The 10,132-nt window shown below is 43.2% G+C and overlaps 1 pseudogene; it reads left to right on the forward strand.

Moving 5' to 3' along the window:
- Nucleotides 1-4,283: 4,283 nt before the first annotated feature.
- LOC104849614 lies at nucleotides 4,284-6,734 on the forward strand (annotated as a pseudogene).
- The last annotated feature ends 3,398 nt before the right edge of the window (nucleotides 6,735-10,132 follow it).

Raw genomic sequence — 10,132 nt, forward strand, 5'->3', positions numbered from 1 at the left:
CCAACCATCCTCACTGGAGGAAAGATAGCCTCTTTAATAAATGGTGATGGAAAAACTGGCTTTCAACTTGCCAAAGATTAAAACTAGACGCCTATCTTTCACCATTCACTAAACTAAAATCCAAGCGGATTAAAAATCTAAATATTAAAACAGAAACACTAAACTTGCTGGAAGATAGGTTAGGTAGAATTCTTGAAGACACCAGCATATGAAAAGACTTTATGAACAAATACTCCATAGCATGGGAACTAGCACAAAGAATCAACAACTGGGATCTCATCTTTTTTAAAAGTTTCTGCACTGCAGGAGAAACCACCAACAGAGCTACCATATGGGAAAAAATTTTACTAGCTGTTCCTCAGACAAAGATACACTATCCAGAATATGTAAAGAACTCAAAACCTCAGACTCTTCCAAATATAAAGACCCAATTCAAAAATGGGCATCGGAAATGAACAGACACTTCTCAGACAAAGAAGTAAAAGCAGCAAATAAACATAGGAAAAAGTATTCAAAATCACTACTCATTCAAGAGATGCAGATGAAAACAACACTGAAATTCTACCTCATCCCAGAAAGAATGGCTGCTATCAACAAATCAACCAGTAACAAATTCTGGCAAGGTTGTGGAGAGAAAGAAACACATCTTCATTGTTGGTGGGAGTGCACACTGGTGAAACCACTGTGGAAATCAATATGGAGATACTTCAAAGAACTAGAATTAGAAGTTCCATTTGACCCAGCTATCACTCTCCTGGGTATCTTCCCAAAAGAGTTAAAAGAATCACATGACAGTGATATATGTGCACCCATGTTTATAGTGGTACAATTGTAATAGCTAAAACTTGAAAACAGCCCAATTGCCCATCAACTGGAGACTGGATAAAGAAGATGTGGGTTTTTTATAAAATGGAGTACAGCAATAAAGAATGAAAAACTAGAGACATTTGTAGCTAAGTGGATGCATATACAGGCTATACTCTTCAGTGAAATAAATAGGACACACATGTGTAAATACATGTGTGTAGTTTTCTGGTATGATAAACTAACAGTGTAAATAAGGATCAAAATGTGTAATTGATATTGTGTAAGAGGAAGAAAAGATCTAAAGGTGTAGGGGAAGTGGGAGGAGCATGGGAAAGGTAAGAAGGGAAAGGAAAAAATAAGATACAAGGAAAAAAATGGAAACAAATTCTTTGTAAATATGAAAGGGTGGAGGGAGTGAAGGGAGGCCAGGGGAATGGGGAAAGAATAAGAACCAAGATACATTATGTAAAGGTACAAGATTCCCAGGATGAATGTAACTGTATTGTATACCTAAAATATACCAATAAAAAATTATATAGATATGACCCTAGCTATCGTGATTCCACTAGGGTCTTTTTTCCATAGGGGTCAGTTTTTCTTCTCATTCTTCCTCATATAATCTCGCCTCCAAATGAATCAAGGTACCCTTGATAATTTTTTAATTTTCTAAATTTTAAAAAATTTTTGTAGAAACAATTAGGTCCAAGGGCCATCTTTATTTATTTCTGCCAGCCACCAAAAGGAACAATAATCTGGATCATATTGATCTAAATCTAGAATTAGATTTTTCTGGGCTACTCTGGTAACAGTCAGGCCACAGTTCCAGAGAGGGCCAACTTGCTTCTGGTTTGCCCTCCTGGGTCCTTATTTAAAGCAAGTGAAGTCTCCAGAGCTCCCACTTTGGGTGGCTCCAGACTCCATTGTTAGTCCTCTGGCTCAATCATCTACCAAACATGCCACTCCACTACCAGATTTAAGGAAAATGGCCCAAATGCTGAGCCTTCCAGTCTAGATTCCCACCCTCTCCTCTCTCTTGACCCAGCAATTTCTCACTAATTTATCAATTTTTTGGTGGCTTTAAGGTTTTTTTACTATGTCATTCAGCTTTTTAGTTGACTTAAGCTATGAAAATTAGTCCATATTATCCCATGTACCATTAATAAACGCACAGTCCATTCCTGACCTTTGCTCTTCTTTCCACAGTATCTCTGGGAAGGGAAACTCTATTACTCATCAAAAGGTACACAGTGTTCAAGGAGACTGCAGGTCCCAGTACCTGAAGGCTCCCTGAAACTATGACTGTGAGGACTCAGCCCATATTGTTCCAGTCTGGGGCTTAGCTACTAATTCTGATAAAGCAGGAACAACCCTTTACAATACATCACACCTATATTTTAAAAAAGAAGTGATTATTCCTTAAAAACACACCTGGAATTCTAAACACTCAACATTAACAGTCCCTTCCTGTTCTGACTGAAGGAAAATTAGCAAGGATTTGACGTGGATGATGTGTGAAAGTGTGAACATGCATGCACCGGATTCCAAAACGGTCATTCTGCTTACTCTGCATATGGGCAAATCTTTTTCATTTGAAAAGTAAAGCAATTATCAGGACTGTAAGAGTATACACTATTTTTTAACTTCTTTATTTTTACTTGATAATTAAAATCACATATATTTGAAGTATTCGACATGTTTTAAAATATATGAACATTATGAAATAGCTAAATTGAACTCATAAACATACATGTCATTCTTCATGATGAGGAAGCTAGATCTAGTCTCTGGGCAAATTCAGTACTGCAGTATGGTTTTCCTTACTGCAGTTCTCAGGCTGTTCACAGCTCTCCTGAACTCCTTCCTTCCAGCCGGCTGATCCTTGGTCCTTTCAGGAGCACTTGATCAGCTGCTGTGAGATTGCTACACGTCCACTGTCTCTTCTCACTCCCTTCTGCCCCAGAGGCTGCTGTTATGGGTTACAGAGAAAGGAAACCCACGTGCTGTAGTAAGCACCCACATGTTTCTGTAGCACTACTCAAATCAGACTTTGTGTCAGCAAACTTCACCTGGTTAATCCCCATCATTTACCCATCCACATCTGTCTGCCCCACACACTATAATTCCAGTCTCGTTTACCTTTCTAAGGAATGTTTCACCAGACTAAAGGAAGCTGGTTAAGTCACTGCAATCTTCAGAAACCTGCTTAGGGAAGCTCTTACATCATGCCAGGAAAGTGGCTACTGGAGTCTGCTCAAAGTTCTGAGCTTGTAGTCTTGTATCTGATAAGATGCCAGTATCTCAAGCCATGACAACAGTAAGCACCTTCAAGATTTTTTTAAAACCTTGACAAATTATTCTAAGTGCTTTTAAACAGTGAAAGAGCAGGCACTACAGAGGGCACACAGGACATATTAATAGTACACACAGGACATATTTTAAAATGAAATCATCTTCCCTTATATTTCTCTCTCTGCACTTTTTTGATAATGATTCCAGCACATTCCATGATACCAAAATTTATTACCATCACAAAGCATTATGTATCCCTCCTCCCCTCCCATTCCCACTCAGACAACAATCTGGTCTATCTCCACATCATATTCTAAACACTGAAAAGAATATTAAATGAGATTAGTTATTTAGAAAATACTTAGCAGCATGCAGGTTGCAGTATGGGGTGGACTGTGGGCCTTTCTTTCCCTTCTAATTTCCCCCCTCCCCTTTTCCTCTCTTTCCAAGTTTGGTCCCCACCCCCCTCTTCCCCTCTCCTTCCCAGGGCCCTTTCCCCTCAATCTATCCCCGCTGTGTCCCAGGAAACCCCCACTGAGAAAAGCCTGCCCCTAGAAGCCTAAGATGCTGACCTTCTGACTAATCCCACCCTCAGCCTAGCAGCCTGGGCCAGGCAGTGGGTGGTCGTGCCTCACCCACCCCACTGCATTCCGAGGGAGGTGAATTGGTAGAGGCTATTCACTGTCCTTCCTGAAGTGTCTCTCTAAGCCATACTTGATAAACACAGTTAACCTTTTATTTGGATGCATAAGGCAAAACATCTCAGCTAGAGATCAGACTTGTTTCTTATATGTGATGCCATTCCAGTACTGGATTCATGGGGCTGAGCATTGATTCAGTGCTGAGGATTGAAGGACCTCACACAAACTTAAGTCTTATCTACTTCAGGATAGTGAAATGCTAGAGAAGCAAAATGCTCCCTCAGGGCCCAGTGGTCTTAGGGTAACGACCAAATTCTTAAAGGTGGGTATATTAATATGTTTTATAAGTCTGTTAGAATTTAAATTCAAGTTTTCTGTATCCTCCATGAATGAAGGAAACCCATGACTCCCTAAAACTGAGTTAGCATACATGACCGTATTCCACAGAAGTGTTTTTGTGAAAGACTATGTTTCATCTGCATTCAGTGCTTGGACATCAAAATTATTCCAGGAGTTCACAGAGGCTACTCTATTCTACCAAAGAACATGTCTAACCATAGCACTATTTGAGAGACCCTTGAAATAATGAAAGAATCAGAAAAACCACTGGTAGAAAAATCTGTAAATAAAAGCAATTTTATATCTAAGACTTCAAGTAAGGAAGAAGCTGAGAAAGAAGGTGAAGAGACCAGTGTGCATCAGAGACACAGAGCACCCAATCATGGTCATGCCAGGAAAAAAGCCAAATCTAATTCCAAGCTGAAGTAATTATGCAGTCTGACAGTGTGTGAGGAGTCCTCTACTCCATTTGCTGATGGACCACTAAAAGCCCAGGATATAATTCAGTTGCACATCAGCTGCCTCTGTAACAAAGAGGAAGAGAGCCCATAAAAGATATCTCTGAAAAGGAGGGCAAGGACAAAATCAAAGGCTCCAAGGAAGATGTTGTCCAGAGACTCCAGCCAAGAATATACAAACTCCACTGGAATAGATACACATGAAAATAAATATACTGAAAAAGAACAGGGACAGAACGATGCTGCTAAAATTAGGACAGGAGATCCTGGAATTTATTAATGACAACAATAACCAGTTCCAGAAGTTTCCTCAGATGACCTCATATCACCGGATGCTATCACACTGGGTAGCTAGCTGCCTATTTGGGATGGAACGCAATGTTGATCAAACTTGAAAAGCTGTCATCTTCAATAAGATCAGCAACACAAGAATACCTGAACAGAGAGTCTCAGAACATATGAAGGATGAGAAAAATACAGAATTCCAGCAGAGTTTCATTCTCCAGAGAGATGATGCCAGTATGGGCCAAGAAGATAAGCAGATCAGAGTTCTATTGCAGGATGGAAGGAAAAGCAAGTCAATAGAAGAGATAAGAGGAATATCCAACCAAGACCTGTCATGTGAAGGTACAGGATCCCAGTAATGAATGTAACTGTATTGTATACCTAGATTGTACCAATAAACACAATAAAAAGAAAAAAAGAGGAATATCAAAGGGTCTGAGAGAGAATATTTGCCAGAGAGACTGGCCAAAAAGATATCTAAATGATATCAGAGGGAACCAGGAAGGGCTGAGTGCACCTCAAACAGCCACCAGGGCAGCACAGACAGCTAACTCAAATCCTTGGAGCCCCAGCCTTGGAGCAGTATAGACTCAGATGGCTCTGTCTAGAGCATGTAGCTCCCTGTCACCAAAGCCAGAATCCAACCAACCTGTCATGTGAAGGTACAGGATCCCAGTAATGAATGTAACTGTATTGTATACCTAGATTGTACCAATAAACACAATAAAAAGAAAAAAAGAGGAATATCAAAGGGTCTGAGAGAGAATATTTGCCAGAGAGACTGGCCAAAAAGATATCTAAATGATATCAGAGGGAACCAGGAAGGGCTGAGTGCACCTCAAACAGCCACCAGGGCAGCACAGACAGCTAACTCAAATCCTTGGAGCCCCAGCCTTGGAGCAGTATAGACTCAGATGGCTCTGTCTAGAGCATGTAGCTCCCTGTCACCAAAGCCAGCTGCTTTAGCGCAGCCTCTATCCTCACCCAAGGTGACAGCATTGGCGGCAGTAAAAATGGGGGTGCAGGAAGTGCAGGTATGGCAGCAGGTGCCCCAGAAGTGTGCAAATGGGTCACCCCACCCCAGTCTTTCTGGGGCTTTCTCCCCTTGCTGCCCAGAAACAATAGCAGCAGCAACTTCCATCTCTCCTACCCACACCTCAGCAACAAACACCCTTGAATAATCATATGATCTCACAGGCAGATGATCCCAGCAACCCTTTTTGATAGATGAGCCTTAGGTGCCGAGGTTCTAAGGAAGCAGGTATCCCATCCTCAGCTCTGTTCCAGCCCCCACTTATCTCCAGCACCCTCTGCAGACTAGCTTCCTCATGGCTTCCCCAGGACAGCCCCTCCCCACTTCCAACTATGCCACCTCTAGCCGTGTACCATCTACTCAGCAAGTCCTGCCACCCCAGGGCTACATGCAGCCCCTCCACAGATTCAGGTTTCTTACTCCCCTCCTGGACAGTATCCTAACTCAAATCAGCAATACTGACATCTTCATCCAGTGGCCTATAGCCCCCAGCATGGTCAGCAGCTGCCTCAGCCATCCCAGCAGCCTGGTTTACAGCCCATGATGCCTACCTATCAGTAAGCAACTTACCAAGGCATGAATGAGATCCAGTAGCCCCAGAACCAGAGCCTGCTCAGCGACCAGAGGAACAGTATGGGGAGCCAGATGCAAGGCCTGGTGGTTCAGGATATTCCACTAATAGGTTTTCTGTGGCTCAATGCAATTCATAACACAGGATACAGAGTATGCCTGTGTTCCTACAGGGCAAACTCAGACCTGCCTTTGGCTCATCCCTCCGCTTGGGAAAGTCTTGTTTCCATGCATGTATTTTCCAATCAGTCTGATGTCTTGGGGAGGGTCATTCCGATGCTCATTTATCTTTCCTACATCTACCACCTATAATTACACTGGGAGAGCAGCACACTTCCCTCTCTGTCTCAGTCCATCTTCCCTCTGTCTCTCACTTCAGGTAATTGAAAGAACAGTCATTGTCGATAATGCATCAGGTATAGATTGAGATGAGTTGGTGCCAATTAAGAGTTTCAATCTTACCTCAACAGATAATTCTCGTAAACTTTCATGCCCTCCCTCTTCTTGCCATAATGTCACTCAGTATGTTCCTCTCTCAAATTATGCTCCTCGGAAGGACTGCTGCACCCATGAAGCAGGAAGTATGACATGTGAGACCAGTATTGGTGTCATATGAAGTACAACGCTGCTGGCCACCTTCTGGCACAGTACTATATATGTCATCTAAGCACTTCCAAAGAGATCTTTATTGGCTGCAAGTTTACAAGTGATCACTCTCCAGTCATGGCATAAAAGACAGGCATCACATGGGGCCAATGAGATCTGGGCACGCACTTGAGTACAAAGCCCTTATGTGCTCCTAGTTGGATTCATCAATATTACTCCTGAAAAGGATTCTGCTAATGTGAGTTGCAAAAACTGTCATCTTATTGATAGCCCCCCCAAGCCAGACCCCCACCCAAATAGACCCAATACCCACACCCACTGGAGCACAGAGATAACAAGAAGCCAGAAGCTGCCCTTCTGCTCTCACCACTGCCCTGTTTATGAGCGAGCCCCATACCCATCACCCATGGGACTCCAAAATTTTCCACTCCTTGAGCAGTGCCTCTCCCCTACCTAAAATGCCCCGTATCAACCGCCAGCACCTCCTCTCAGTGCCAACAGCCTTCTTGCCCTTGGCTCATCTGCACCCAGATGTCAATAAAATCATTGCATGTTGCTTAGACTTTGCCTGCCCCAGTGGTCTCAATCATGCCTCAGTCTGACCTTACACTCACTGCCTGCCCTACTAACTTTAATAAGGATAAAGATGTGCTAATGTCACACAGACTGTCTTTTGTCATGATACCCACTGATATTTCTAGCCCTTGGTATCATGACCATGGACTGCGAGTTCTGGAAGAAATACATGGACAGTTTACTCACTCCTGTTGGATGGTAGGAATTAATGTCCTAGGAATTATGTCTCTAGTTACTCTGCTTGCCACCACTGTGGATGCATCCATGGCCTTAACACAATACATCGATCATTTAGCAAAAAATACCCCTTATGTCCTTGAGACTCAGGAAGATGTTGATGTTAAATTGGAAGTACAGGTTAATGCCTTAGAAGCTACAGAGCTAGAGATTGGTGATCAAGTCAAACCCCTACAGTACCATCAAGAATTGCAGTGTTGTGCTGCGTACACTCATGCTTTGTCACTGCTCTTCCTTACAATGAGTCACAGTGGGATTGGAACTGCACTTTTAATTAGTATCTTTCATCATACCAATTTCAGCCTAGATCTCCAAAAGCTTCATCAACAGATCTTGTCCATTCAACATGCTCATGTTAGTTTCCCCATCCCTGAAGACATGGCAAAGTCTGCATTTGTCAGATGGATTCAACCTTTCAACCTGGCCCAACATAGCATTGCTATGATCATGGGAATTCTGATTTTCCTGTTGCTACTAATGTTTGCTAGTCCTCTGCAGAGATTTTCTAGGACAACTCACTAAACTTGCTTCAAACATCATCACAAGCTGCAGCTACAAAACAGAATAGGGGGAGATGCTGGGAGCACTGCACTGTAGATCACTAAGGCCAGGCCTAACTCGCCTCCTCCCGCAGAGCAGGCAGGGTCCCTTGGGGACCAAAGAACACTGATCTTGTTCACTTCCTCCTGCAGCTGAGGCAGGGCCCCGCCGGAGAACAGGAGACAAGCGGGTGTGGTGAAGCCAGGCCCTCGGAGAAAAGGACCATCTTCCTTCCCACCCCTTTGCCAGAGAAACATGGAGTATTATCTCCTGCAGACCCCAGCCACTCTCCCGGTTCCCTTTCAGCCCGTCCCTTTCAGTTCCTTTATCTACACTCTAAATAAAGGTGTTGAGGACTGTGAGAGACTGCTTGGGCCTGCACAAGATGGCTGCCCTCAACCTTAGCCTTTGCCTCGGTGGAAAAATCCCACTAGACTACATACGTGACTTCTGGCAGGTCTAGCCCCTGGGCAAACAGGAAATCTTACAGAAAGAATAGCCCTTTGTGCTAACCACAGGGTCACGGGATCTGGAGCAGGAAGCAGGTGGTATTTCCTTGTCCTGCTTGCCCCTAGAGATTGTGAAGTTAAAGATCGCATAGGGTTAACTGTTGATGTACGCCTTCCCACTTACCCCTCCCCACATTTGGTAAAATACTGATTGCTGTATGCTGATAAATGCTTTGTCCCTTTATGGTTAAGTGCTTGAATGACTCATGTGATTGGTAGAAGATTTGTTTGAACTGTCCAATAAGCTTGCTGAACCTTCCCCCTGGGATAACAGTATATAATCGTTTTGCTGAGCCAATAAAGAGCCTTTGATCAGAAACCAGACTTGGGCCGTGTGCTCTAACTTCTTAAAGATTTCCTTCACAGACATTCAAGATCGGATCGGCCTCTGATGACCCACGAATAAGAGGCGGCTCTCACCTCCTATTCCCCGCGGGACGGGGTCCCCCCAGAGAGCCGCAGAGGACCGCAAGCCAAGCTTTTTGTCTCATCAGGACAGAGTTTCCACCTGGCCTCAGCTATGTAAACTTTACTATCGTCTTTGTCTTCTTTATCTCATTCTTTAAATTTCATTGTTTGTTTATTTGTTTGTTTGGTACCAGAGGTCAAACTCAGGACCTTGGACTTGCAAAGCAGGTACAGTGCCACTGAGCTAAATCCCCAGCCCTTTATTTTTTAAGTTTCTTAATCTCTCGCTGCCATCATTTCTCACTCTGTGAAACCTTCAGCCACTCGGGCCAGGGCAGCTGAACTTTTAGAAATTTCACTAAAAACAACCTACCTCCATGCTTCTAAGACATTAACGAGTTCGATCTACCAAAGGACCTTGCTAAAACTTCCATCCTGACCTGGTGAGGCAGAGAAAGCACCAGAACATCTGCATTCCTCATACTCTCCAAGTGATGAGAATCCTACACAACCTGGAGACCACAATGGAGGTGCTCAGGGCATCTGTCTCCACAACAGTTGAGTGTTGGTGAAAATCAGTGTGTGTTACACATCGTGAACTCTGCTATGAATCAGCACAACTTTCTGGGAGGAAGTTCAGGTGTGTAGTTTAGTGAAGTGCCTCTTAAGCCCTACCTGCTCTTACCAAACTTAATAAAGATCTATGTCTGCTTCCTATTCCAAATTAACTAGATCATGATCTCTAAGGGTGGACCCTACTGATGAGTGTTTTCAATCAAAAAATACAGAGAACATTTTATTGAGTAGATAATGTTGATTGTATGGATAATGAAC

Source organism: Fukomys damarensis, unplaced genomic scaffold (genome assembly GCF_012274545.1).
Source record: "Fukomys damarensis isolate Sample0158 unplaced genomic scaffold, DMR_v1.0_HiC HiC_scaffold_35, whole genome shotgun sequence".
In the NCBI taxonomy this organism is placed as follows: domain Eukaryota; kingdom Metazoa; phylum Chordata; class Mammalia; order Rodentia; family Bathyergidae; genus Fukomys; species Fukomys damarensis.